Source organism: Chiloscyllium plagiosum, unplaced genomic scaffold, assembly GCF_037043375.1.
Source record: "Chiloscyllium plagiosum isolate Xiang-an unplaced genomic scaffold, Cpla_swu_hap1 HiC_scaffold_2, whole genome shotgun sequence".
Classification (NCBI taxonomy): domain Eukaryota; kingdom Metazoa; phylum Chordata; class Chondrichthyes; order Orectolobiformes; family Hemiscylliidae; genus Chiloscyllium; species Chiloscyllium plagiosum.
Genome location: NW_028270140.1, coordinates 46136702 through 46164675, shown reverse-complemented (window position 1 = coordinate 46164675; position 27974 = coordinate 46136702). Strand labels below are relative to the sequence as shown.

The following is a 27974-nucleotide window of genomic DNA, read 5'->3' as shown; positions in this document are numbered from 1 at the left end:
TTTTGTGAGTAATTCTATGCAACATGGAAAAGTGAAAACATTGGCCAGATTTTAATACCAAGGGAGTAGCCCTGCCCGCTGTATGGACAGTTGGGATTAAGCCCAACTTTGCCGGTTTAGGAAGGGTGTCTTGTCGAGATTATGGTTGCCATGGACTGGTGAAGCAGAAACTATGACTCAAAAACTCTTGGGAACTTAGATACGTTTCTTTTTCACTTATTTTGGTGATTTATGTATTGCCTTGTCTCCCAAACTGGCATGTGTGACTGATATGCCCAACTCAAGATCTGGATGCATCTTGGTGAGGTTGTCAGTGAACAGGAAATTTTGACCAGAAATATACAAATCACAGCATCAAGATACATTGCAAAATTGGCACAGGAATTCACCATTCATTCCATTGGGTAAGCTTCACTATACAGTACAATCAGAGCCAATCATAACACCTTTCATTAATACTATCCTTAAACTCCATATAATTTCACCTACTTTCAGTTTAAAACTGTTTCTTCCTTATTCAATTACCAATGTGAGTCTCTCACAGATGGGAGCTGATTTTGTTTATCATGTGGTTATGATGCTGTCAGTTTCATGCGCCACAATAATAGTGGGTCGTGAAATAGCTTTAGCAAGCAGATTTAAGTAAAATCCCAAAGCATTTTATTCTTATTTCAGGAGCAAGCGGGTAACTAGTGAAAGGATTGGTCCACCAAACGATAATGAAGGAATTGCTGTGTGCCGAACCTGAGAGAATGGGTGAGATTCTGAATGAGTACTTTGCATCAGTGTTCACTGAGGAGATGAACATGATGAATCTTGAGATTAGAGATTAAAGTTTGATTCGTCTGGATCACGTTGGCATAAGTAGGGAAGATGTGTTGGGTATGCTAGAGGTTATTAAGGTGGACAAATCCCCAGACCCGAATGGGATCTATCCCCGGTTGCTTAGGAAGGCGAGAGATGAAATAGCAGGGGTCCTGACAGATATCTTTGTGGCATCCTGAAATACAGGTGATGAGCTGGAGGACTGTAAGGTTGCTCATGTTGTCCCTCTGTACAACAAGGGTTGTCGGAATATTCCAGGTAACTACAGACCAATGAGCCTGACGTCAGTGGTGGGGAAGTTGCTGGAGAGGGTACTGAGAGATAAGAATCTATTTATATTTAGAAAAGAATGAGCTTATCAGTGATATGCAACATGGTTTTGTGTGGGGGAGATCGTGCTTTACCAACTTAAGAGAGTTCTTCGAGGAAGTGACCAAGTTGTTAGCTGAAGGAAGGACTGTTGATATCATATACATGGACTTTAGTAAGGCGTTTGATAAGGGGTTCCCCATTGCAGACAAATGGAGAAAGTGATGTCACATTGTGTGCAGGGTGTTCTAGCTGGGTGGCTAAAGAACTGGTTGAGCAACAGGAGACAGAGAGTAGTTGTTGAAGGGAATTTCTCGAAATGGAGAAAGGTGACCAGTGGTGTTCCACAGGGATCAATATTGGGGCCACTGTTGTTTGTAATATACATAAATGATCTAGAAGAGGGCATTGTTGGTATAATCAGCAAGTTTGCAGATGACACAAAGATTGGTGGAGTAGCAGAAAGCATAGGGGACTGTCAGAGAATGCAGGAGGACATAGATAGCCTAGACAGTTGGACAGAAAAGTGGCAGATGGCTTTCAATCCAGACAAATGTGAGGTGATGAATTTAGGCAAGTCTCATTCTAGAGCGAATTATACAATGAATGGAAGAGCCTTGGGAAAAGTTGATGGGCAGAGAGATCTGGGAGTGCAGGTCTATTGTACCCTAAAAGTTGCTGCACAGGTGGATAGAGTGGTCAAGAAGGCATATAGTATGCTTGCCTTCATTGGACGGGTATTGAGTATAAGAGCTGGCAAGTCATGTTAAAATTGTACAAGACATTGGTTCGGCCACATTTAGAGTACTGTGTACAGTTCTGGTCGCCACATTACCAAAAGGATGTCGACGCTTTGGAGATAGTGCAGTGAAGGTTTACGAGGATGTTGCCTGGTATGGAAGGTGCTAGCTATGAAGAGAGATTGAGTAGTTTAGGTTTATTTTCACTAGGAAAAAGGAGATTGAGGGGGGACCTGATTGAGGTTTACAAAATCATGAAGGGTACAGACAGGCAGGATAGAGACAAGATTTTTCCGAGGATGAGGGATTCAATAACGAGAGGTCATGCACCAAGGTGAGAGGTGGAATGTTTAAGGGGGATACACGTGGCAAGTACTTCACACAGAGCGTGGTGGGCGTTTGGAACGTGTTGCCAGCAGAGGTGGTAGAGGCAGGTACGGTAGATTCATTTAAGATGCTTCTGGAGAGATGCATGAGTAGGTGGGGAGCAGAGGGATACTAATGCTTAGGAATTGACCGACAGGTTTAGACAGTACATTTGGATCGGCTCAGGCTTGAAGTGCCGAAGGGCCTGTTCCTGGGTTGTAAATTTTCTTTGTTCTTTGTTTTTTGAATCAACTCTTCATTGGCAACAAGCCAGGAGGATCAATCAAAATAATCTGATTAGTATAAAGAAAGAATGAATTATTTCCTGCACTGTGCATCAATGACATCATCTACTCACTACAAACTAACAATCATAGTGGCATCACTCAGTACAAATAGGTCAATGCACTGGTAAGGGTTAGTAAACAATTATGAACGAATGAAGGGGATCCCAGTTTTACTGAATATAGCGAGCTGGTCCGAAGGAATATAGCGAGGCTACAAACGAATATCTCACACAGTTCAACCATTTTTGTTCATAAGATCTGTGATGTGGGTTTTTGATGAGCAGAAGGTTTCTTCTCAGATTTCCTTTTCTGAATGCTTCCCATGATTTGCGGGAGGGATAGCGGGTTGTTCACTTATAAAATGTCTCTGACTGAAGAATTAACAAGTCACAACCGATATATATCTAGAATATTTAACAATGGGCTTAACTAAACATTAATCATTAAAGGGTTATAGTTATGCTTGATTCAGACATTATGCAAAATGACGTGTAAGTATGGTTTCAGAAGTTTCCAGAAAAAAGGACAGAAGTTAATGTCTGATAATGATAAGTTCCTATAAGGGAGCAAGGTCACTCGAAAAAGGGAGAGGATGCAAGCTGGAATGAAGTGAGTGACTGAGAAGGTTTGGAAATTATTCTGCTGAAACAATAGAGAGACCAGTTTAATTTGAGTTTTAAACAGGAAAAGAAATTGAGATCTGCCATTGAATGCAGATCCGATTTGTGCAGTAGAATTATTCGAAATTGATCAGAGTATTTTGTTCCAGGTTCCTGGACAGAGTAGAAGAAGCTAAAGCTGATCACTTGTGAGCTGTGTTGAAGTGTCTGGTGGTCATCATTGCAGTCGGACTGCTGCTACCCTCTGTTGAGCCTGGCCCCTATTCATATGATCATGTGTTCACAAATCTCTGTGGTCGTGAATTAATGAGAGAGTTACTCAAAGTCTGCACGGGTACTCATTTTTCACATGGGCGCGGTGAGTATTACATTCCATGCTATTAGCCCAGATGCTGTAATCATCATTGAACTCTGAACATTGTCTGAGCCTACAATGCCAAAAAATGAATTTTTAGTCATACCTGTTAGTTAAACTCAGTGAGTAAGTGGAACATTAATTGGCCTCAGCAACATTCAATTGGAAAAGGAAGGCAAATAAATCAGTAGATTTCTGTTCCTGACTGTTATCCAGTGACTCCAGTTGATAATGAGCCTGTGTGTGTCTCATATGAGGGCAGAATTTTCCTGTCACATTGAACACAATTTAGTCCATTTCCCATGGTTGCCTTGTGAAGTCACTGAGGTCCACAATAAAGGAATGGGCACTGAAGACCTTTCCCTCAATGTAGCTGTGAAGGAGTCAGTCTCTGTCACCTTATCCCCTGCTGTGTTGACAGACCCACTATGATGATATTGGGACTTTGCAACTATCCTCTTGCAGTCGAGAAAGGCGACTTAAACATTAGCCTCACCAACGGGCAGCTTTACTTACTGACCGTTTCTGTGCTGTACCTTCTGTACTTCTCTGCAGCATAGAGAAGTGAAGCATTGTCTCGTATTTAACGCCATGATAGTGGTCCTGCCCACTGTATAGAATGCTGAGATTAAATCCAGCTCTGCTAAGTTGTGAAGGTTCACTGTCTATTTAACTGATCTGAAAAATGTAACTGCAATCAGGAGGAATCTGGTCTCATACTCGATGATTACAGAGAGAGTGTGTGTTGGCTGTTACTCCCCAAGTTCAACATTCTGTTTGAAAGGGACTAAAAGCTCAGGGACAGGCATCCTGCTCACGGTGTGGATCATGCTGGATGCTCAAAACTCCCTACCTTGCCTTACCTTACCATTTTGCATTTTGTCTCCTGAGCTTGAGTTCCCAAGCATCCAAGACTTCTGTCTTACCTTGCTGTGTGGTGCAAACTCAAAGCCAGGTAATGCGTAATGTTTGTTCGTAGGACTCAGTCAAGGGAGACAGCCTTCAGTCAGGGGTGGTGACACAGTAAGTCAAGGGCAGTGTCCAATACACATCTAGAGGATTATGTATGGCCAGTCAGGTATTTGAAACAATAAGGATCATGAATCCTTGCTTTAAGGAGTGAGGGGCCATATGTTGGGCAGCCCAGAGCCTGCCTTGGCTCATTCTGCCCGATTGTGAGCTCTTTTCCCCTGGATTGAGAGAAAGTGGGGAAATTGACTGAGGTAAAAGTGGGTGGCATAGCTGTTGGTACTTGTGTATCTGGGCAAAAGTGGTGAGTTGCCATGAGCAAGTGAGGGGTCAGTACAGAGGTAATGCAGGATTAAAGGTGTCGAGGTGGGTGAGAGTGAGTGAGAGAAGATATTGCAAGCAATGGTGAAGACCATAGCACAAACACCTTGATGGATGGTGTGTGCAGAGGCAGAGATAGCAAAATAGAAGCACAGAGAGAAGATTTGTCTCTTAGCCTGGATGGTCAGAGAAAGTCATTCTTCCTATACTGCCAGGCATAACTGGAGACAATTGAGTCAACATTGACATGGTGGGAAGGGGGCAACCTCAGACCAATTGGCAGGATCTGGTGTCATGCCCTTTACTGTCAAACTGGGAGAAGAGTACGACATTCCTCTGCATCACCCCACCCACGAGGACCCACAGTTTCCTGTCCTCAAAGCTAATTTCCCACCTCTTCCATTTCTGGGGCAAATATTAGTGACCATGCAGGGCAGCTCCAGGCTGATGGTTCCTGTTCAGATGTAAATGGCTTTTTAAGGATAACATTGGTGCCAGGGATGATGGTGCATAATGGAATATCCAAATAGTGGCAAGTAACTCTGGGTACAGCAAGTGGTAGAATTGGCTTAATGTCAGGCGATGGGGTCACTACTGGGGGCAGAGTATATGTTTAATGAATTACATTTTGACCATATTTGACATTTATCAATGTATGACAAGTTTCACCGCAGAGACCCAGTATTGTAAATAGTTGACAGATTTTTCACATTTTGTTGCTGTTTGCGGAAGACTGTGTCATTTCTTTCTGCATTGAATTCAACATTCAAATTGTTTTTTGGAGATGTCAAGTCTTATGTCTGAACAGTCACAAGTGCTGTAAAAAAGTCTCAAAATCCCATTATCGGGTATAAAGAGTGCAGCAGTGACAGAGGGAGGAAAACAACAATCAATCCCAATAATCCTCAGTGTACACAGATGGAGTTCTCTCTCTGTTTCAGATTCTTTAATAAACTTCTAGATGATGTCCCATTCCTGGAGAAGGAGATGAAGAAGTCTCAAAGAATGTAGGTGGATGCTGAAATGGCGCTGTTTGACTCAGTTTCACAACAGCATGAGCAGTTAGATGATGTTACTAACCGGTTTGTCTCTGAGATTGAGACAGATAACACAATGCCAGCTGGTCTTCCAATATCCATGACAAAAAGACAAGACATTTCTCAATGTTGTACAAGCAGCTGTACCGTGAGAGAAATACTTGATACTTACTGTTGATAAATACAATGATGTTGACTGGATCGTTATGTTTGTAGAATATTCCACACACGTGGAATCAGATTCAGTCTCTTTTTAAAGTAAAAAGTTACACTTTATGAATCTGGATTTCTGATTTCTGACAAGATTTCATTTTGCAGCAGCTAATTTTGGGAATCAGGGCACAGAGGTCAACAGACCCTGTAGGATTTTCTAATCCACAGTGAATGAAAAATCCATCACAATTTAATGATCTCGTCCTCAAATTCCCACAATGGGTGCTGACGAGAGCCGTACATTTGTAAAATGTCTTCTGTAGATGCTATTAAAATGAATTGAGTACTGTTGATGTCAATGACTTGTCGTAACATAGCAATGGTAAAAAATTTAAAAATGTCAATGGATTTGTATTGGTTCATTTCATAAAGTCATACTTACAAAACGTCTCTTTCATGAAAAATGACATATCACATTCAGTTTTTCTTTCAACAGTGTGTATTTTCACCATTTAGTGAACCATCTCAGGAGAAATTAATTCAAACTTCAGATCATTTTCTTTTGACTTAGCTGCCATCTTGCCTTCAACATTGCATCTGGTCTGATTTTCCCAGTTCAAGTTCTGGATGCCATTTTGATGAAGCTGTTCGTGAACAGGAAATATTCACCAGAAATATGTAGGTCACGATGTTAATGGATACGGCATCATTAGAGCAGGAGATGGCTATTCAGCCCATTGCTCCTTATTCATCTTGCAGTGTAATCATGGCTAATCATCCAGTTCAATAGCTTTATCCACATTATGACTTCAAAATCCCAACAATTTATCTTTATTTCTTTCTTCAATAGCTTCTTCCTCCTTATGAAATTATATTCTTCGAGTTGTAATCTCCCCAACAGAGGAAACATCTTACTGACATTTATCTTGCTATCGCTTTAAGTATTTTGTAGGTTTCATCGAGGTAACTTCTCAATATTTGGAACATCAGAGAATACACAGCCTATTTTCTCAATCTCTCCTCATTGGACTCTTCCATCATCCCCAGGTGCTCGGGTCAGGGATGTCACCGATCAGCTGCAGAGCATTTTGAAAAGGGAAGGTGCGCAGCCAGTTTTTGTGGTGCATATAGGCACCAATGATGTAAGTAAAAAGCAGGATGAGGTCCCAAAAGCAGAATTCAGGGTGCTAGGAGAAAAGTTAAAGAGGTGGACCTCAAAGGTAGTGATTTCAGCATTGCTGCCAGTGCCACGTTCTAGCCAGGGTAGTAATGAAAGAATAGGCAGGATGAACACATGGCTTGAGGGATGGTGTAGGAGGGAGGGGTTTAGATTTGTGGGACATTGGGACCTGTTCTGGGGAAGATTGGACTATTGCAAATTGGATAGTCGACATCTGAACCAGACTGGAACCATTGACCTTAGGGGAGTTTTTGCTACAGCTGTTGGGGAGGTTTTAAACTGATGTGGCAGGGCTCTGGGAACTAGATGCAAAGACTACTGGACAGTGAGGTGGAACCTAGAGACTGTAAGGATCATAACGTTAGCATTACCAAGGGCAAGAGTAGGCAGAAAGCAGATGAATGCAAAAGAACTGGCTGTTTGAAGTGCATATACATTAATACGAGAAGTATAGTGGGTAGGGCACATAAACTTAGGGCTTGGACTAAGGAAAAGGGAAGCATAGATAAGGTCCAGGCAGCTAAGAACAGAACAATCCTTGGAGAAATATCGGGCGAGTAGAGCCAATTTTAAACAGGAATCAAGTAGGCTCAAATGGGTTATGAAATAACTTTAGCAAGGAGACTTAGGGAGAATTGCAAGGCCTTTTATTCATATATAAGTTACAAGAGGGTAACAAGAGAAAGGGTTGGTCCACTAAAGATTAAGGAAGGAAGGTAGTGTGTCGGACCTGAGAAAATGGGTGAGATTCTCAATGATTTCTTTGCATCAATGTTCACTGAAGAGAGGGTCATGATGAATTTTGAGATTCGAGATAGAAGCTTGTTTTCTCTGGATCACGATAAGGAGGGAGTTTGTGTTGGGTAGGCAAAAGGTTATTAAGGTGGACAGATCCGCAAGATCGGATGGGACGTATCCCAGATTGCTGTGGGAGGCAAGGGAGCAAATAGCTGGGGTACTGACAAATATCTTTGTAGCATCTATAAACACAGGTGAAGTGTCGGTGGTCTGGAGAGCTGCTCATTTTGTCCCCCTGTACAAGAAGGGTGTAGGGAAATTTCAGGTAACTACAGACCAGTGAGCCTGGCATCAGTGGTGAGAAAGTTGCTGGAGAAGGTACTGAGGGATAAAATCTATTTATATCTGGAAAAGTATGTGCTTATCCGAGATAGACAACATGGTTTTGTGCGGGCGGGATCATGCCTTACCAACTTTATACAGTTGTTTGAGGAAGTGACCAAGTTGATAGATGAAAGTAGGGCTGTAGATGTCATTAACATGGACATTACTGAGGTGTTTGATAAGCTTCCGACAGTAAACTAAGAGAGAAAGTGAAGTCACATGGTGTGCAGGATGTACTAGCTAATTGGATAAAGAACTGGTTGAGCAACAGGAGACAGAGAGTAGTAGATGAATGGAATTTCTCAAAATGGAGAAAGGTGTCCAGTGCTGTTCCCCAGGAGTCAGTTTTGGGGCCACTGTTGTTTTTGATATACCTAAATGATCTGGAAGAGGGCATTGTTGGTCTGATCAGTAAGTTTGCAGATGATACGAAGATTGGTGGAGCAGCAGAAAACATAGGTGACTGTCAAAAGAACACAGGAGACTATAGATAGACTGTAGACTTGGGCAGAGAAATGGCAGATGGAGTTCAACACATGCAAATTTGAGGTGATGCATTTTGGCAAGTCTAATTCTAGAGTGAACTATATTATAAACGGAAGATCCTCAGTCAGTTGATATGCAGAGACATCTGGGAGTTCAAGTTCATTGTATTCTGAAGGGGGTTGCATCAGTGGATAAAGTGGTCAAGAAGGCATATGGTATGCTTGCCTTCATCGAACAGGGTATTGATGTAAGAACTGACATGTCATGTTAAAATTGTACAAGACTGTGATAGGGATGCATTTAGAATACTGTGTACAGTTCTGGTCGCCACATAACCAAAAGGATGTGGATGATTTGGAGAGGGTGCAGAGAAGGTTTATGAGGACGTTGCCTGGTATGGAAGGTGCGAGCTACGAAGAGAGGTTGAGTAAGTTAGGATTGTTTTCATTAGAGAAAAGAAAATTGAGCGAGGACCTGATTGAGGTCTACAAAATCATGAAGGGTATAGACAGGGTGGATAGAGATAAGTTTTTTTTTCCTGAGTGAGGGATTCAATAACGAGAGGAAAGGCTTTCAAGGTGAGAGGTGAAAAGTATAAGGGGCAAACACGTGGTGAGTAAAAAGGCTGGTCGGTGACTGGAACTTGTTGCCAGCAGAGGTCATCTCGAGGCAGGCACGAGAGATTCAATTAAGATCCGTCTGAACAGATGCATGCGTAGGTGTGGAGCTGAAGTATACAGATGCTTAGGAAATGGGCGATATGTTTAAACAGTGGGTTTGGATTGGCTCAGGCTTGGTGGGCCGAAGGGTCTGTTCCTGGACTGTAAATTTTCTTTGTTCTTCGTTCTTTGTAAACATTTGTTATAAATTCTGTGTCCTGCGATCTTATACTCCACAATCACCTGATGAAGGAGTAGTGATCTGAAAGCTAGTGCTTGCAAATAAACCTGTTGGACTATAACCTGGTGTTGTGTGATTTTTAACTTTGTACACCCCAGTCCAACACCAGCACCTCCAAATCATGACTGTCGAATGAAAAGATTAAGCAAAATTGGTCTGTATTCTCTTGAATTTAGAGTTTTGATTTCAGTGAAACCTACCAGACACTTAAAGGAAGAGACAGGGGAGAAGCAGGTAATATGCTTCCACTGGCTGTGGAAGCCAGAACTGGGGAGAAAATTTAAAAATAGGGCAAAGCCAATTAGGTTCGGTAAAAGAAGAAATTGTTTTACTCAGTGAGTTGTGAACCTTTCGAATTCTCTACCACAGAGGGCCGTGGAAGCTCAGTCTTTGAATGTGTTTAAGATACGGATTGATAGAGGTCTAATTATCAGTGGCATATCGGGTTTTGGAATGGAGTAAATAAAAGTTATTGAGGTGTTCAATGATTGTATTCAATAGCAGGGCAGGTTTGATGAGCTGAATGGGCTACTATTTTTCCTATGTGAGAACAGTATGGTTGACTCCCAGCAGTCCTTTGAAATGGCCCAGTAAACCTTCCATTAGCATCACCATTGGTGATTATTGCTGGCCTTCTCAATGATGCCCTAAATCCCATGCACGGAAAGAAAATATGCTGGAGTGTTACACAAAGCACAATGGTGGTTGTGGGTAACATTGTACGTCCTGTCTTTCTGGTTCTGGGTCACTCGTTGTGTTCCTGTGCAAAGAACAGGAGGAATAGTACACTACATTACTTTACAACTAGTGCTGACTGCAATCATGTGGAACTTTGAAGAACATGGTTTTTTTTGCTCAGCTGAGAAAAACATTTGGAATCGGTACAGGTGCAATTTGTCTCCCTCCCTCGTCCAGTTGCAAGCATTATTGCCTTTGATTATTCTATATAATGATCATTACATAAAACTGATTGTTAACAAAACTAAGAGGTAAACGGGAAATTGATATAAAGCTGTTTAAGGGACATAAATCCTGAACTTACAGGGTTTATTTGCAATGTTTGCTAAAGATCCGAAATGCAAAGATGTTGTGAGCAATGAGGAGGTTAGTAATATAATGCAGGTGTGAGAGACTTGTACGCTGTGCAGACACTTGGAAGGTGAGTTTAATGTCCAAGAAATAGCCTGAGGTACACCTTATGAATCAACAAAATACAGTCCATTTGAATTAGTTTTTGAACATGAGGTGAGAGAACCATTGAAACCAATTCAGAAGAAATTGGTAAGTCAGAGTTGAGAGCCCACACTTTTAAAATCTGTGTCAAAGTTTAGGGCAAGATTGAATAGAGCGGATGAGTTGGCGAGACAGCATTTAAAAGTAGCACATCCAATGATGAAACAGGAAGCAAACAAACCAAAAATGTACATATTCGCTTAACACGTACAGATTAACTCTCAGTATCACTTTTAGTAGAAGATGAACCATGAAAACCCAGGATTACGGGCCTTGTCCAATCAAAAAGAGATTGAATGAGGTGAACTATTTAATGAGATTATCAGACAGAAATATATTTCACAGAATGTGTCACGTGAATATGCAGGAAGGTTACTAAGAGACAGTGAGGTCTACAAATGCTGGAGATCAGAGTTGAGAGTGTGTTGTGGGAAAAGCACAGCAGGTCAGGCAATATCCGAGGAGCAGGAAAATCAACGTTTCTGGCCAGAACCCATCATCAGGAATCAGGCTGGGAGCCAGGCTGATTCGGATGCTGCCTGACCTGCTGTGCTTTTCCAAGAACACATGTTCAAAAGGTACATTGATAAGGAAGGAAAGCAAAAGGGGAGTGTGTTACTGTTAACAACACTGAGTGAAGAACCAAGTTAAGAGGATTCTGAATTGGACTTTCCTCTCATTAAATTGGGCAATGAGGAGGTTTTTATAAATTGGAATAAATTATTGAGTGACCTTCTGAAGGAAAATCAAAATGACCTGAATGAGTTTTTGCAATCATGTGGGGAGTTACGTGGGAATAAGATGGATAGTACTAATCTAATTACGCATGATGTAGATGTAGGAAATGTGGTTTCAATTAGGCATCACCCTCACAGACCTCACCTTTCAAAGTTGTCATAGATTCAAAAAGAGATTGAATGCCTGCTCAAAGACAATACAATCAAAGTGAGACGCAGTGAATGAAGCTCCTCCAGAGTAATGCTGACAAAACCAGGAAGTACCCAATGATTATGTGTGTACTATCGCAAATCTTTGCAGTTACCAAATCTGATTCATATCCTATTCCGTATGTGTAAGAATGCATTGAGAAGGTGGGAAAAGTAATTCACATTTCAGCATTGGACTTACTCAGAGGATACTGGCAGGTACATTTAGCCAAAAGAGCGAAGGGAATTTCAGCTTTCGTGACACCTGCCGGATTGTACCAGTTGAAAGTCCAGTCATTTGGTATGAAAAATGCATTAGTCCCATTTCAAAGACAAACCAATGAAGTAATTTCAGAATTCCCCAATTTTGTGGTGTACATTGGTGACCTGGTGAGTTTTACTCACGCATGGAAAGTACTTTTAGAGCATCTGTCAGAATTATTCAATGGTTAAGAATGAGTTCACAAAAGTCCAAGTCAGGTTCATGGCCATGTTATTGAATGTGGACATATGGCCCCAGAGGATGTGAAAACAAGTGTTATTGGGGAGTATCCCATGGCATCGATAAAGAGGGAAATACTACGAATCTTGAGATTGAGTGGTTTATATTGGAAGTTTGTACCAAATTTTAGGAACATGGTTGCACCACTGACTGACTTGTTGAAGAAGTGCAGAAAAGGACAATGGATGACAAAATGTCAGAAGGCATTTGACAGCCTGAAAGCTGTGTTAGCAACACTTAATTATGCAAAGCCACTTAAGGTTGCTATAGATGTGCGTGATGTGGGTGCCAGTGCTATACTCTTGAAAGAAGATGACAAGAAGGTAGAAAAACATATCGGCTGTTTTTTTTACAGAAAATTACAGAAATATTCCATGATTAAGAAAGAGACTTTGAGCTTGGTGTTGGCATTGCAAGAATTCAATATTTATAATACCAGTAATATGGTTGAGACAATTGTATATACTGATCATAACCCTTTAATGTTTTTGGAGATATTTAAGGAAACAAATTCCAGACTGTTTGCGGAGTCCTTAATATTACAGCCATTCAATTTGAAATTTATACACGTGGCAGGATGAGTGAGTGTATTTGCTGATGTGTTGTTACACCTTTGATGAAGGAAGATGGAGGCGGGATAAAACTGGAATAACGAAACTGTAGTAGTGATGTTTGCATGCTTAGAGTCAACATAATGTATATGTATACAGTGTGCTATCAGAGGTTTATAAAAATGAAACAAAATCTTTGTACATTGATGGTTCATTTTTTTTAACGGGGCAGGAATGATGATACTGTGGCTTTATGAGGTGTATTTTGTTCTGGTTTGTTTTTGAAGAGTGGTTTCAAACAGAGGTGTTGAGCTGTTTATTTGAATCGACACAGTAAACAGCTTGATTTCATTTGGTTTATCATTGCCACATGTACCTAGGTGTAGTGAAAACATTTGCATGTCGTACAGGCAGTTCATAACATATAAATACCATAGAGTGATTGAACAGAGAGAGGAATACAAAGTTATGGCTGGAAAGAAGGTGCACAAAAAGCAAGATCGACATTAGATTTGAAATTTGAGAGGTCCATTCAGAAGTGTGATAACAGTAGCAAAGAAGCTGAATTGGCTGCAGCTCAGCTCTATTGAGGAGCGTGCACTCCTCCTTGCTTTCTGAAGTCGATGATTGGCTCTTCAGTTTTGCTGACTTTGAGGGAGAAATTGTTATCTTAATACCATGCAACCAAGCACTCTATCTCTTTCCTGTATTTTGTCTCGTCATTGTTTGATATGCAGCTATTTTCCCTGGAGCATTGGAGGCTCATGGGTAACTGTATAGAAGATTTTAAAATAATGAGGTGCACAGCTGGAGTGAAAAGCCAAGGACTTTTCCCCAGGTTAAGAGCATTCAAAACTAAAAGGCATAGCTTTAAGGTGAGGGGCAGAATGGTTTAAAAGAGAACTTACGGACAACTTCTTCATGCAGAGGGTGGTCCTCGCATGGAATGAGCTGCCAGAGGAAGTGGTGGGGGCTGATACAATTACAACATTTAAAAAACATCAGGATGGGTATATGAATGGAAAGGGTTTAGAAAGATATGGCCCAAATGCTGGCAAATGGGACTAGATTACTTTAGGATATCTGGACAAGTTGAACCAAAGTGTCTATTTCTGTAGTTTAGAACTCCATGACTATATAACTCTAAATACAACTTGAGCCAGACAAAATCAGTTGACAATCCACAAGTCGTTTTGCAGCTCTATAAAACTTTAGTTCAGGCATGTTTGGAATGTTGTGCACAGTTCTGGTCGCAACACTACAAGAAGGATGTGGAGACTTTGGAGACGTTACAGAAACGGTTTGGCAAATGTTGCCTTGTATGGAAGGCATTAGCTGTGAGGAGAGATTGGAAAAAAAACTTTGATTTGATTTAATTTGAATACCCGAGGATGAGGAATGAACTGATTGAAGTCTAACCAATTAAATGAGGCATGGATAGTCAGAGCCTTTTTTCTGAGAGTAGAAATATCAATGACTAGGGTATGTAGGTTCAGGTTAATGGGGAACGAGTTTAAAGGAGATGTGAGAGGAATGATTTTAACACAGAGGGTGGTAAGTGCCACAAATGTGCTTCCAGAGGTGGAGGTGGAGCTGGACACAATTGCAAAGTTGATGAGACATCTTGACATACATATGCACTAGGTGGGAATTGAGGGATATGGACCATTGAGAGGAAAGGTCTTTTAGATCAGAAATGCATCATGTGTCTGCACAATCTTGGTGAAGGACCTGTTCCAGTGCTGTACCTTTCTTTGTTCTCGGGTGGTATCATGCTAAAGCCAATGGATGAGAAATTTAGAGGCTCCAGACTAATGTCCTGAGGGCAAGTTCAAATTCTACCACAATACTGTTAGAATTTCAGTGAGATGAATAAAAACAACATCTGGAATATAATCTTCTAAGTCCCTAAGCAAAATGGGCTATGTTTTGGATTTATAGTAAAAAAATCAGACGAGAAGTCTCGTGAGGACTATCATAACATCAGGAACAACTCACAACTCACTTTACCACCCTCTTTTTGGGGGTGGTAAAGTTCCTTACTAGGCAGTGGTGAGTTGCCAATAAAGCAGGATTCTAGCTTACTAACAGTACAAATCACCTTGTTAATATTCAGCTTCCTACCTTACCGAATGTGCCAAATAAGCTAGACATCAAGAAATCTAAACATGGAAATTAGATTGGATTCCTGGTGACCTTTGCAAACTGTGAGGAGTTTCCATGTTGGCACAATCCATGGCCTCCAGCTGCACACACCTCACATCCACAGATATTGGCATCTGACATTTGCCAAACCAACATGATCAAACATGACCATCATGGCACTTCCCTGATACACTGGCAGGGTGCTTTGGAATCCAGACTTGAATTCCAGTGTGCACTTGCAACTAGCATTGAAAGGTTGCAGTGCGGACACTTTGTGCTCACAGACACACAGGTTGGACAAGGCTGCATATCAGCGCTACTCACTTGCTGTCTTCATGCTCACTTAGCATCTACCCAATATTCGCAGCATTCTTGCTGTGCCTTGCTGTGCCAAGTCTGTTTGCGTGTTGCCATTCCAGTCAGGGCCTGAAGCCATCATGTTTTTTTTTGCAAAGACAAAAGGACACACCTTATCATTAAAGATTAGTCCAGGAGGTGGGGGAGTGAGGAGGTGACATAAAGTCATAGAATCATAGAGTTGTACAGCATGGAAACAGACCCTTCAGTTCAACTTATCAATGTCAAACCAGATATTCTAAATTAATCCAGTCCCATTCTCAGTGTTAGGCCCATATTCCTCCAAACACTTTTGGTTCATGTAACCATCCAGATGCTTTTTAAATGTTGCAGTTTTATCAGCCTCCAACACTTTCTCGGGCAACTTGTTCCATATGTGCACTCCACTCTCTGTGTGAAAAGTTGCCACTTAGGTTCCTTTTAAATCTTTCCCCTTTCAACCTAAACCTCTGCCCTCTTGTTTTGGACTCCACTACCTGAGGAAAGGACCTCGGCTGTTCACCTTATCCATTCCAGCTCAAGATTTTATAAACTTCTAGTAGGTCACATCTCAGCCTTTGATGCTCCAGGGAAAATAACCCGAGCCTATTCAACCTCCTCCTACAGCTGAAACCTCCAACCCTGGCAAAATCCTTGTAAATCTTTTCTGAACCTTTTCAAGTTTCACACCATCTTTCCTATAGAAGGGAGACCAGAAGTGAACACAGTTTTCCAAACGTGGCCCAACCAATGTGCTGCACAGCTAAAACATAACTTTCCAATTCCTCTCCTCAATGCACTGACTAATATAGGCAAGCATACCAAGTGCCTTCTTCATCATCCTATCGACCTGTGACTCTATTTTCAAGGAACTATGAATCTGCACTCCAAGGTCTCTTTATGAATTGCACACTGAGACCTCAACATTTATCTGTCGGGGGTTCCAATACTGGTAGTTATGGAGAAATGGTTCCAGACAGTTGAGGGGTTTGGCCATACTCGCTATCCACTTGGTTCTCTTACGGTCAGGAGATATATCCAACTAAAGTCGGACAGTGGACAACAGTCAGTGCTGTAGCTCCAGAACAAGCTGTCAGTGGAATCGTGTTTTGTTATGTGGGGTCTCACAAAGACTGCAGTCAAGTCCAGATCAGTCATATCTATGTTCTGCTCTGCAAATTTGTTCTGGACACCAGGAAAAGCAATCCTGTTCTGTTCCAGCTGAACAGAACAGTTCAGCTGCTGATTTTTCAGGAGGGTGCAAAGGGCAGCTGTCTCAAGGTTTGGAGGATCTGCTGCATGTTTCACTTTGTGGAGGAGAGTGTGCAGCCTTCATTCACAGTGTGTGTCATCACTGACTCTTCTGAGACCAAATAACTTTTCTGCCCTTTATGTTCATAACAGAGGTCATTTCCAGCAGGAGTTTCATGCCCAGCTACTGTTGGGAAGCTGGACACTGTGATTACCTTCCTAAAAAAGTGAAAATGGATACAAGAGGATCAGGGATGATGGCAAGCCCAGGAGCAGCAGCAGGCTTACATGAAGGACCAGAAGTATCCATCTTAGGCAGACACAGTGGGTTGCACAGGAGGCCCAGTGTTTACTGACCCTGACTTCATTTTCTGGGGGCATGTGAAATATAGTGCTGACACTGGCTCTGTGTGTCCTCGGATGTTGAGAAGGAACTCTGCTGGATGCAGGAATGGGACCTGAGGTCTGATGGAAAGGAAGGTTATCCTCTCCCAGGTGGCTGCAAAACTGACAGCACCTGCAATTTCAATGTGACTGGCTCCTTCCAAGGAGTGACAGGTCACTTGTGTGGAATCTCTCAGTCATGCACTCACAAATGCATCAGCACACTGATCACTGCCATCTGCGTATGGTCACACTGATTCATGTAGTTTATCAATTAGAGTGAGGAAGTGGTGTGTGCGTACGCGCGCGCGTGTGTTTGTGTGTGTGTGTGTGATTGTGTGTGTTTGTGTGCGTGATTGTGTGTGTGTGTGAGAGAGAGAGAGAGAGGTGGAGAGAAAGATGGAAATGATATGTGTGTGAAGAGCTGGAACAGGAAGTTAGAGATCAGACATCTCTCTGTGATATATCAATGATTCCACGATGGACACCAAATGTAATTTTTCTAAGTTTGAGGAAGACAAACAACTTGGTGAGATGTTGGGTGTGAGGAAAATTCAAAGCAGCTTCAATGGATTTGCACAGGCTTCGGAGTGGGAACATTGAAGATGAAAAATAATAAGCACAAATTGAGTTTATCCAATTTGGCAAAAGGTAAAGATGTGTAGAGTATTTCAAAAATAGTCAGAGATTAGAAAATGTAGATATACAAAGGGACCTTAATCTACTTGAGCGTCGACGTTTCGGGCATAAGCCCTTCTTCAGGAAAGAAGAAGGGCTTATGCCCGAAATGTCGATTCTCCTGTTCCTTGGATGCTGCCTGAACTGCTGCGCTTTTCCAGCAACACATTTTCAGCTCTGATCTCCAGCATCTGCAGCCCTCACTTTCTCCTCGACCTTAATCTACTTCTCAATAAATCACTGAAGGCTAACGTGAAGGTGTGGAAGGCTAGTGATATTTGGAGAGCTCATGGTATTTAATTTTGTTCCAAGAGGAATTGAGTAGAAGAGCGGCAAAGTCATGCTCAATTGTGCAAAACCATGGTTGAACTTTGTGCAGTTTTGATCCCTTTGCCTGAGCTCAATGTTATTGTCACTGGGGGAGAGTGACAAATATTCACCAGATCCCTGCTGAGGATGGTGGAAGAGTCCAATGAGGAGAGATTGAGCAAATAGGCTGTGTATTCTCTGATGTTCCAAATATTGAGAAGTTACCTCGATGAAACCTACAAAATACTTAAAGCGATAGCAAGATAAATGTCAGTAAGATATTTCCTCTGGTTGGGGAGATTACAACTCGGAGAATATAATTTCATAAGAAGGAAGAAGCAATTGAAGACAGAAATAAAGATAAATTGTTGGGATTTTGAAGTCATAATGTGGATAAAGCTATTGAACTGAATGATTAGCGATGACTACACTGCAAGATGAATAAGGAGCAATGGGCTGAATGGCCATCTCCTGCTCTAATGCTGCCGTATCCATAAACATCGTGATCTGCATATTTCTGGTGAATATTTCCTGTTCACGAACAGCTTCACAAAATGGCATCCAGAACTTGAACTGGGAAAATCAGACCAGATGCCATGTTGAAGGCAAGATGGCAGCTAAGTCAAAAGAAAATGATCTGAATTTTGAATTAATTTCTCCTGAGATGGTTCACTAAATGGTGAAAATACACACTGTTGAAAGAAAAACTGAATGTGATATGTCATTTTTCATGAAAGAGACATTTTGTAAGTATGACTTTATGAAATGAACCAATACAAATCCATTGACATTTTTAAATTTTTTACCATTGCTATGTTACTACAAGTCATTGATATCAACAGTACTCAATTCATTTTAATAGCATCCACAGAAGACATTTTACAAATGTACGGCTCTCGTCAGCACCCATTGTGGGAATTTGAGGACGAGATCATTAAATTGTGATGGAGTTTTCATTCACTGTGGATTAGAAAATCCTACAGGGTCTGTTGACCTCTGTGCCCTGATTCCCAAAATTAGCTGCTGCAAGATGAAATCTTGTCAGAAATCAGAAATCCAGATTCATAAAGTGTAACTTTTTACTTTAAAAAGAGACTGAATCTGATTCCATGTGTGTAGAATATTCTACAAACATAACGATCCAGTCAACATCATTGTATTTAGCAACAGTAAGTATCAAGTATTTCTCTCACAGTACAGCTGCTATTACAACATTGAGAAATGAGTTGTCTTTTTGTCTTGGATATTGGAAGACCAGCTGGCATTGTGTTGTCTGTCTCAATCTCAGAGACAAACCAGTTAGTAACATCATCTAACTGCTCATGCTGTTGCGAAACGGAGTCAAACAGCGCCATTTCAGCATTCACCAACATTCTTTGAGACTTCTTCATCTCCTTCTCCAGGAATGGGACATCATCTAGAAGTTTATTAAAGAATCTGAAACAGAGAGAGAACTCCATCTGTGTACACTGAGGATTATTGGGATTGATTGTTGTTTCTTTCCTCCCTCTGTCACTGCACTCTTTATACCCGATAATGAGATTTTGTGACTTTTTTACAGCACTTGTGACTGTTCAGACATAAGACTTCACATCTCCAAAAAACAATTTGAATGTTGAACTCAATGCAGAAAGCAATGACACAGTCTTCCGCAAACAGCAACAAAATGTGAAAAATCTGTCAACTATTTACAATTCTGGGTCTCTGCGGTGAAACTTGTCATACATTGATAAATGTCAAATATGGTCAAAATGTAATTCATTAAACATATACTCTGCCCCCAGTAGTGACCCCATCGCCTGACATTAAGCCAATTCTACCACTTGCTGTACCCAGAGTTACTTGCCACTATTTGGATATTCCATTATGCACCATCATCCCTGGCACCAATGTTATGCTTAAAAAGCCATTTACATCTGAACAGGGACCATCAGCCTGGAGCTGCCCTGCATGGTCACTAATATTTGCCCCAGAAATGGAAGAGGTGGGAAATTAGCTTTGAGGACAGGAAACTGGGGGTCCTGGTGGGTGGGGTGATGCAGAGGAATGTCGTACTCTTCTCCCAGTTTGACAGTAAAGGCCATGACACCAGATCCTGCCAATTGGTCTGAGGTTGCCCCCTTCCCACCATGTCAATGTTGACTCAATTGTCTCCGGTTATGCCTGGCAGTATAGGAAGAATGACTTTCTCTGACCATCCAGGCTAAGAGACAAATCTTCTCTCTGTGCTTCTATTTTTCTATCTCTGCCTCTGCACACACCATCCATCAAGGTGTTTGTTCTATGGTCTTCACCATTGCTTGTAATATCTTCTCTCACTCACTCTCACCCACCTCGACACCTTTAATCCTGCATTACCTCTGTACTGACCCCTCACTTGCTCATGGCAACTCACCCCTTTTGCCCAGATACACCAGTACCAACAGCTATGCCACCCACTTTTACCTCAGTCAATTTCCCCACTTCCTCTCAATCCAGGGGAAAAGAGCTCACAATCGGGCAGAATGACCAAGGCAGGCTGTGGGCTGCCCAACATATGGCTCCTCACCCCTTAAAGAAAGGATTCATGATCCTTATTGTTTCAAATGCCTGACTGACCATATGTAATCCTCTAGATGTGTATTGGACATTGCCGTTGACTTATTGTGTCACCACCCCTGACTGAAGGCTGTCTCCCTTGACTGAGTTCTACGAACAAACATTACTCATTTCCTGGCTTTGAGTTTGCACCACACAGCAAGGCAAGACAGAAGTCTTGGATGCTTGGGAACTCTAACTCAGGAGACAAAATGCAAAAAGGTAAGGCAAGGCAAAATAGGGAGTATAAGCATCCAGCATGATCCAAACCGTGAGCTGGATGCCTGTCGCTGTGCGCAGGTGGCCTAACACCAACACTGCATAGTTAGTTTCCAGTGTCCCCTGAGATGCATTAGTGAACCATGAATCATCGAACAAGTGGATTAATGATGCCATGAGAGTTCTCTTAGGGTAGAAAGTGAGGTCTGCAGATGCTGGAGATCAAAGTTGAAATTTTATTGCTGGAACAGCACAGCAGGTCAGGCAGCATCCAGGGAACAGGAGATTCGACGTTTCGGGCACAGACCCTTCTTCAGGAATGAGCAGAGAGTGTTCAGCAGGAGAAGATAAAAGGTAGGGAGGAGGGACTTGGACGAGGGGCGTTGGAAATGTGATAGGTGGAAAGAGGTCAAGGTGAGGGTGATAGGTCGGAGTAGGATGGAGGCGGAGAGGTCAAGAAGAAGACTGCAGGTCAGGAAGGCGGTGCCGGGCTGGAGGGATCCGGCTGAGACAAGGTGGGGGGAGGGGGGATGAAGAAACTGGTGAAGTCCAAGTTCATCCCCTGCGGTTGGAGGGTTCCCAGTCGGAAGATAAGACGCTCCTCCTCCGACCGTCGGGTTGTTGTGGTTTGGCGGTGGATGAGTCCAATGACCTGCATATCCTCGGTGGAGTGGGAGGGGGAGTTGAAATGCTGTGCTACAGGTTGGTTGGGTTGGTTCGTCCGGGTGGCCCAGAGGTGCTCTCTGAATCGCTCCGCAAGTAGGCGGCCTGTCTCCCCAATATAGAGGAGGCCACACCGGCTGCAGCGGATGCAGTAGATGATGTGGGTGGAGGTGCAGGTGAATCTGTGGCGGATATGGAAGTTTCCTTTGGGGCCTTGGAGAGAAGTGAGGGGGGAGGTGTGGGCGCAAGTGTTGCACCTCCTGTGGTTCCAAGGGAAGGTGCTGGGAGTGGAGGTTGGGTCGGTGGGGGGTGTGGATCTGACAAGGGAGTCGCGGAGGGAGTGGTCTCTACGGAAAGCTGATAGGGGAGGGGAGGGAAATATATCCTTGGTGCTGGGGTCTGTTTGGAGGTGGCGGAAGTGACGGCGGATGATGCGCTGTACATGGAGATTGGTGGGGTGGTAGGTGAGGACCAGTGGGGTTCTGTCCTGGTGGCGGTTGGAGGGGCGGGGCTCAAGGGCGGAGGAGCGGGAAGTGGAGGAGATGCGGTGGAGGGCACCGTCGACCAGGAGCGTCTTATCTTCCGACTGGGAACCCTCCAACCGCAGGGGATGAACTTGGACTTCACCAGTTTCTTCATCCCCCCTCCCCCCACCTTGTCTCAGCCGGATCCCTCCAGCCCGGCACCGCCTTCCTGACCTGCAGTCTTCTTCTTGACCTCTCCGCCTCCATCCTACTCCGACCTATCACCCTCACCTTGACCTCTTTCCACCTATCACATTTCCAACACCCTTCCTCCAAGTCCCTCCTCCCTACCTTTTATCTTCTCCTGCTGAACACTCTCTGCTCATTCCTGAAGAAGGGCCTGTGCCCGAAACGTCGAATCTCCTGTTCCCTGGATGCTGCCTGACCTGCTGTGCTGTTCCAGCAATAAAGTTCTCTTAGGGTGGCAGCTGTTGGATGCAAGTATCTGTGGATGAGGTTGCGCGTGGATGGTGCCCTGGAGCATTTGCTGAGACGGAGTTGCCAAGTGTTCAAGATGGCTGCCCAGAGGAGCGTGCAGTAAGCTGGAGTTACCAAGAATCCACTCATAGTTTCTCATTTGGAATAGTCAATGTCTAGTTTCCTCATATTGGGTAGTGAGCTGTGAATTACTGAAATTAAATTCAGTGTGAATGAGACTATTAATAATGTAATAATCCTGGTTACTAAACCTCTCACCACTGCTTAGCGAGAACCTTATCTTTATACGCATAACTTAGCCAGATGCCTTAATGTTGAGCAAGGCTTCATCGATTATCACAGATTTCCCATCATAGCCCATGTCATTCAGACACATATGAAAATCTCCCAATATCATTGTGTTTGACTGGGACATTCACATCAGATAGCGTTTATCCAGTCTTACAATTGATTACACATTCTGTATTTCAATTCTGGTCAATGGCTAATACAATTGAAGATATTCTTAATCTTTCTGTTTTTCAAACCTGCAGGGCAATGATCTGATCTTGTGCCACAACCGGGAGCTCACTTGAGGGATGGATTCAGAGTTCCAACATGGTAGAGCTGATTCATCAAGTAATGCTACTGTCATGGCTTGTAGTTAATGGCTGTTCATTCTGCAATGTCCTAATGTACTTTAAATTAAAACTTTTTGAATGTGTAAAATTCACCCCGTCACCATGGGAGTGAAAAAACTTTTGAAGGAAATGCTGTTAAGTGGAGGCTTTTAGTCCCTTTCAAACAGAATGTTTCATACGTAATCACTTGGGGAGTAACAGCCCACATTCTCTCTCTGCAACCCTAGGGTATGAGACCAGATTCCTCCTGACTGCAGTTACATTTTTCAGATCAGCTAAATCGACAGTGAACCTTCACAACTTAGCAGAGCTGGATTTAATCTCAGCATTCTATACAGTGGGCAGGACCACTATCATGGCATTAAATACGAGACAATGCTTCACTTCTCTATGCTGCATAGAAGCACAGAAACGGTCAGTAATTAAAGCTGCCCGTTGGTGAGGCTAATGTTTAAGTTGAGCATGCCGCCTTCCTCGACTGCAAGAGGATAGTTGCAAAGTCCCAATACCATCATAGTGGGCCTGTCAACACAGCAGGGGATAAGGTGACAGAGACTGACTCCTTCACAGGAGGCTGAGTGACAGCTCCATTGAGGGAAAAATGTTCAGTGTTCACTCCTTTATTGTGGACCTCAGTGACTTCACAAGACAACCATGGGAAATGGACTAAATTGTGTTCAATGTGAAAGGAAAATTCTGCTCTCATGTGAGACAGGCTCATTATCAACTAGAGTCACTGAATAACGTCAGGAACAGAAACCTACTGATTTATTTGCCTTCCTTTTCCAACTGAAGGTTGCTGAGGCCAATTAATGTTCCACTTACTCACTGAGTTTAACTAACAGGTTTGACTGAAAATGTTAAAAATTCATTTTTTGGCATTGTAGGCTCAGACACTGTTCAGAGTTCAATGATTATTACTGCATCTGGGCTAATAGCATGGAATGTAATACTCACCGAGCTCAAAGCTACGTGAAAAATGAGTACTCGCGCAGACTTTGAGTAACTCTCTTTAATTCACGACCACAGAGACTTGTGAACACATGATCATATGAATAGGGGCCAACCCGCTATCCCTCCTGCAAATCATGGGAAGCATTCAGAAAAGGAAATCTGAGAAAAAAACCTTCTGCTCATCAAAAACCCACGTCACAGATTTTATGAACAAAAATGATTGAACTGTGTGAGATATTGGTTTGTAGCCTCGCTATATTCCTTTGGACCAGCTCGCTATATTCAGTAAAACTGGTTTCCCCTTCATTCGTTCATAATTGTTTACTAACCCTTATCAGTACATTGACCTATTTGTGCTGAGTGATGCCACTATGATTGTTAGTTTGTCGTGAGTAGATGATGTCATTGAGCTTTGCACAGTGCAGGAAATAATTCATTCTTTCTATATACTAATCAGATTATTTTGATTGATCCTCCTGGCTTGTTGCCAATGAAGAGTTGATTCAAAGAACAAAGAACAAAGAAAATTTACAACCCAGGAACAGGCCCTTCGGCACTTCAAGCCTGAGCCGATCCAAATGTACTGTCTAAACCTGTCGGTCAATTCCTAAGCATTAGTATCCCTCTGCTCCCCACCTACTCATGCATCTGTCCAGACGCATCTTAAATGAATCTACCATACCTGCCTCTACCACCTCTGCTGGCAACGCGTTCCAAACGCCCACCACCCTCTGTGTGAAGTACTTGCCACGTGTATCCCCCTTAAACATTCCACCTCTCACCTTGGTGCATGACCTCTCGTTATTGAATCCCTCATCCTCGGAAAAAGCTTGTCTCTATCCAGCCTGTCTATCCCCTTCATGATTTTGTAAATCTCAATCAGGTGCCCCCTCAATCTCCTTTTTTATAGTGAAAATAAACCTAAACTACTCAACCTCTCTCCATAGCTGGCAACATCCTCGTAAACCTTCACTGCACTATCTCCAAAGCGTCCACATCTTTTTGGTAATGTGGCGACCAGAACTGTACACAGTATTCTAACTGCGGCCGAACCAATGTCTTGTACAATTTTAACATGACTTGCCAGCTCTTATACTCAATACCCGTCCAATGAAGGCAAGCATACTATATGCCTTCTTGACCACTCTATCCAGCTGTGCAGCAACCTTTAGGGTACAATAGACCTGCACTCCCAGATCTCTCTGCCCATCAACTTTTCCCAAGGCTCTTCCATTCATTGTATAATTCACTCTAGAAGGAGACTTGCCTAAATGCATCACTTCACATTTGCCTGGTTTGAAAGCCATCTGCCACTTTCCTGCCCAACTCTCCACTCTATCTATATCCTCCTGTATTCTCTGACAGTCCCCTATGCTTTCTGCTACTCCACCAATCTTTGTGTCATCTGCAAACTTGCTAATTATACCAACAATGCCCTCTTCTAGATCATTTATATATGTTACAAACAACAGTGGCCCCAATATTGATCCCTGTGGAACACCACTGGTCACCTTTCTCCATTTCGAGAAATTCTCTTCAACGACTACTCTCTGTCTCCTATTGCTCAACCAGTTCTTTAGCCACCTAGCTAGAACACACTGCACACAATGTGACATCACTTTCTCCATTCATCTGCAATGGGAAATCTTGTCAAACGCCTTACTAAAGTCCATGTATATCATATCAACAGTCCTTCCTTCATCTAACAACTTGGTCACTTCCTCGAAGAACTCTTTTAAGTTCTCCCCCGCATAAAACCATGTTGCATATCACTGATAAGCCCATTCTTTTCTAAATATAAATAGATCTTATCTCTCAGTACCCTCTCCAACAACTTCCCCACCACTGACGTCAGGCTCATTGGTCTGTAGTTACCCGGAATATCCCGACAACCCTTGTTGTACAGAGGGACAACATGAGCAACCTTCCAGTTCTCCAGCTCATCACCTGTATTTCAGGATGCCACAAAGATATCTGTCAGGACCCCTGCTATTTCATCTCTCGCCTTCCTAAGCAACCGGGGATAGATCCCATTCAGGTCTGGGGATTTGTCCACCTTAATAACCTCTAGCATACCCAACACATCTTCCCTACTTATGCCAACGCGATCCAGACGAATCAAACTTTGATCTCTAATCTCAAGATTCATCATGTTCATCTCCTCAGTAAACACTGATGCAAAGTACTCATTCAGAATCTCACCCATTCTCTCAGGTTCGGCACGCAGCAATTCCTTCATTATCGTTTGGTGGACCAATCCTTTCTCTAGTTACCCGCTTGCTCCTGAAATAAGAATAAAATGCTTTGGGATTTTCCTTAATTCTGATTGCTAAAGCTATTTCACGACCCACTACTATCGTGGCGCATGAAACTGACAGCATCATAACCACATGATAAACAAAATCAGCGCCCATCTGTGAGAGATTCACATTGGTAATTGAATAAGGAAGAAACAGTTTTAAACTGAGAGTAGATGAAATTAAATGAAGTTTAAGGATAGTATTAATGAAAGGTGTTATGATTGGCTCTGATTGTACTGGATAGTGAAGCTTACACAATGGAATCAATGGCGAATTCCTGTGCCAATTTTGCAATGTCTCTTGATGCTGTGATCTGTATATTTCTGGTCAAAATTTCCTGTTCACTGACAACCTCACCAAGATGCCTCCAGATCTTGAGTTGGGCATATCAGTCACACATGCCAGTTTGGGAGACAAGGCAATATATAAATCACCAAAATAAGGTAAAAAGAAATGTATCTAAGTTCCAAAGAATTTTTGAGTCATAGAGTCATACAGCACAGAAACAGACCCTTCTGTTTCACCAGTCCATGGCGACCATAATCCCGAAAATAAACTAGTCCCACTTGTCTGTGCTTGGCCCGTTGTCCCTTCAAACTTTTCTTTATCATGTACTTATCCAAATTTCTTTTAAACGCCGTAACTGTACCCACATTCACCACTTCCTCTGGAAGTTCATTCCACACATAAACCTTCCTCTGAGTAAAAGAGTATTTTTAAATTACTTTTACCATTGCTTTCTAGATGCCCTCAACATGGACACTACTAAAATTATTTACTATTGTCAACATTTTAAGAAGTTGTTCTCAGAATCAATGCTCACTGTAGCAATTTGAGAACCAGAAGATCAAACTGCAGAGATTCTCAGTCATCATGAGTTGGAAAATCCCAGGCGATCTGCTGACCTCTCAGTCCTGATTCTGAAAATTAGCTGCTTCAAGGTGAAGGTTCTTATCATGAGTCTGAAATCATAAAAACTAAATTTTTGCTTTGAAATCAGAGTCTCTCATTCCATTTGTGAAGAACAATATATCGGCTCAAAGATGTAATCTACATAATTTTATTTGTGACATTTTGCAAACATCTCTGCTGCGGCACAGCTGCTGGAACAACATTTTTCATCAAGTGGAGTCCCTCTTCGAATCTTGAGAATTAAACCACTTAGAAGAGAAATTGGCTTTGTGTCGTTACCCTCAGTCTCAGAGACAAACTCGTTAAATGCATCAGCTAATTGATCATACTGGCTGGAGCCATTGTCAACAGGTTCTTGTTTGTGATCCAACTAAAACTGCTGAATCCCAAAGTTCTCCAATGTTTTTTGAGCCTTCCCATATCCATCTTGCTGATGTAATCATATTCATTGCCTGATCACATAAGATCTGAAACAGAAAGGGCAGTGTTTGTCACTGGCCACCCGGGTGTTTTCCTATCTTCCTGGTGGTGGAAATTGAATAAAGATTTGTGCACATTGTGTCTTTCACTGTGTCTCACACCTGCGCACACACACCATGGGTGCTGGGGATAAAATAAGCACTAAAAAAAAAGAAAAAAAAAAGAAAAAGAGGAAAAAAAAAGAATAAAAAGCTCTGAAACAGAGATAGAACTCTACCTGTGGACACTGAGTATGGTTGAGATTGACCATATTCTTTAATCCCACCATCAGAGCTGCACTCTCTTGCTCCCTATATCAGAAA

The 27974-nt window shown here is 42.4% G+C and overlaps 1 long non-coding RNA gene across 3 annotated transcripts; it reads left to right on the top strand.

Annotated features, from left to right (window-relative positions):
- Positions 1–358: 358 nt before the first annotated feature.
- On the top strand, positions 359–27872 carry LOC148151882 (uncharacterized). Of its 3 annotated transcripts, XR_015760168.1 has the most exons (5): positions 359–404; positions 676–756; positions 3297–3505; positions 22940–23024; positions 27025–27872. It is a non-coding gene; the product is annotated as an uncharacterized LOC148151882 (long non-coding RNA). The 3 variants fall into 3 exon arrangements; XR_015760170.1 differs by lacking the exons at positions 359–404; positions 676–756 and adding an exon at positions 3092–3136; XR_015760165.1 differs by lacking the exons at positions 359–404; positions 676–756 and adding an exon at positions 3106–3152.
- The last annotated feature ends 102 nt before the right edge of the window (positions 27873–27974 follow it).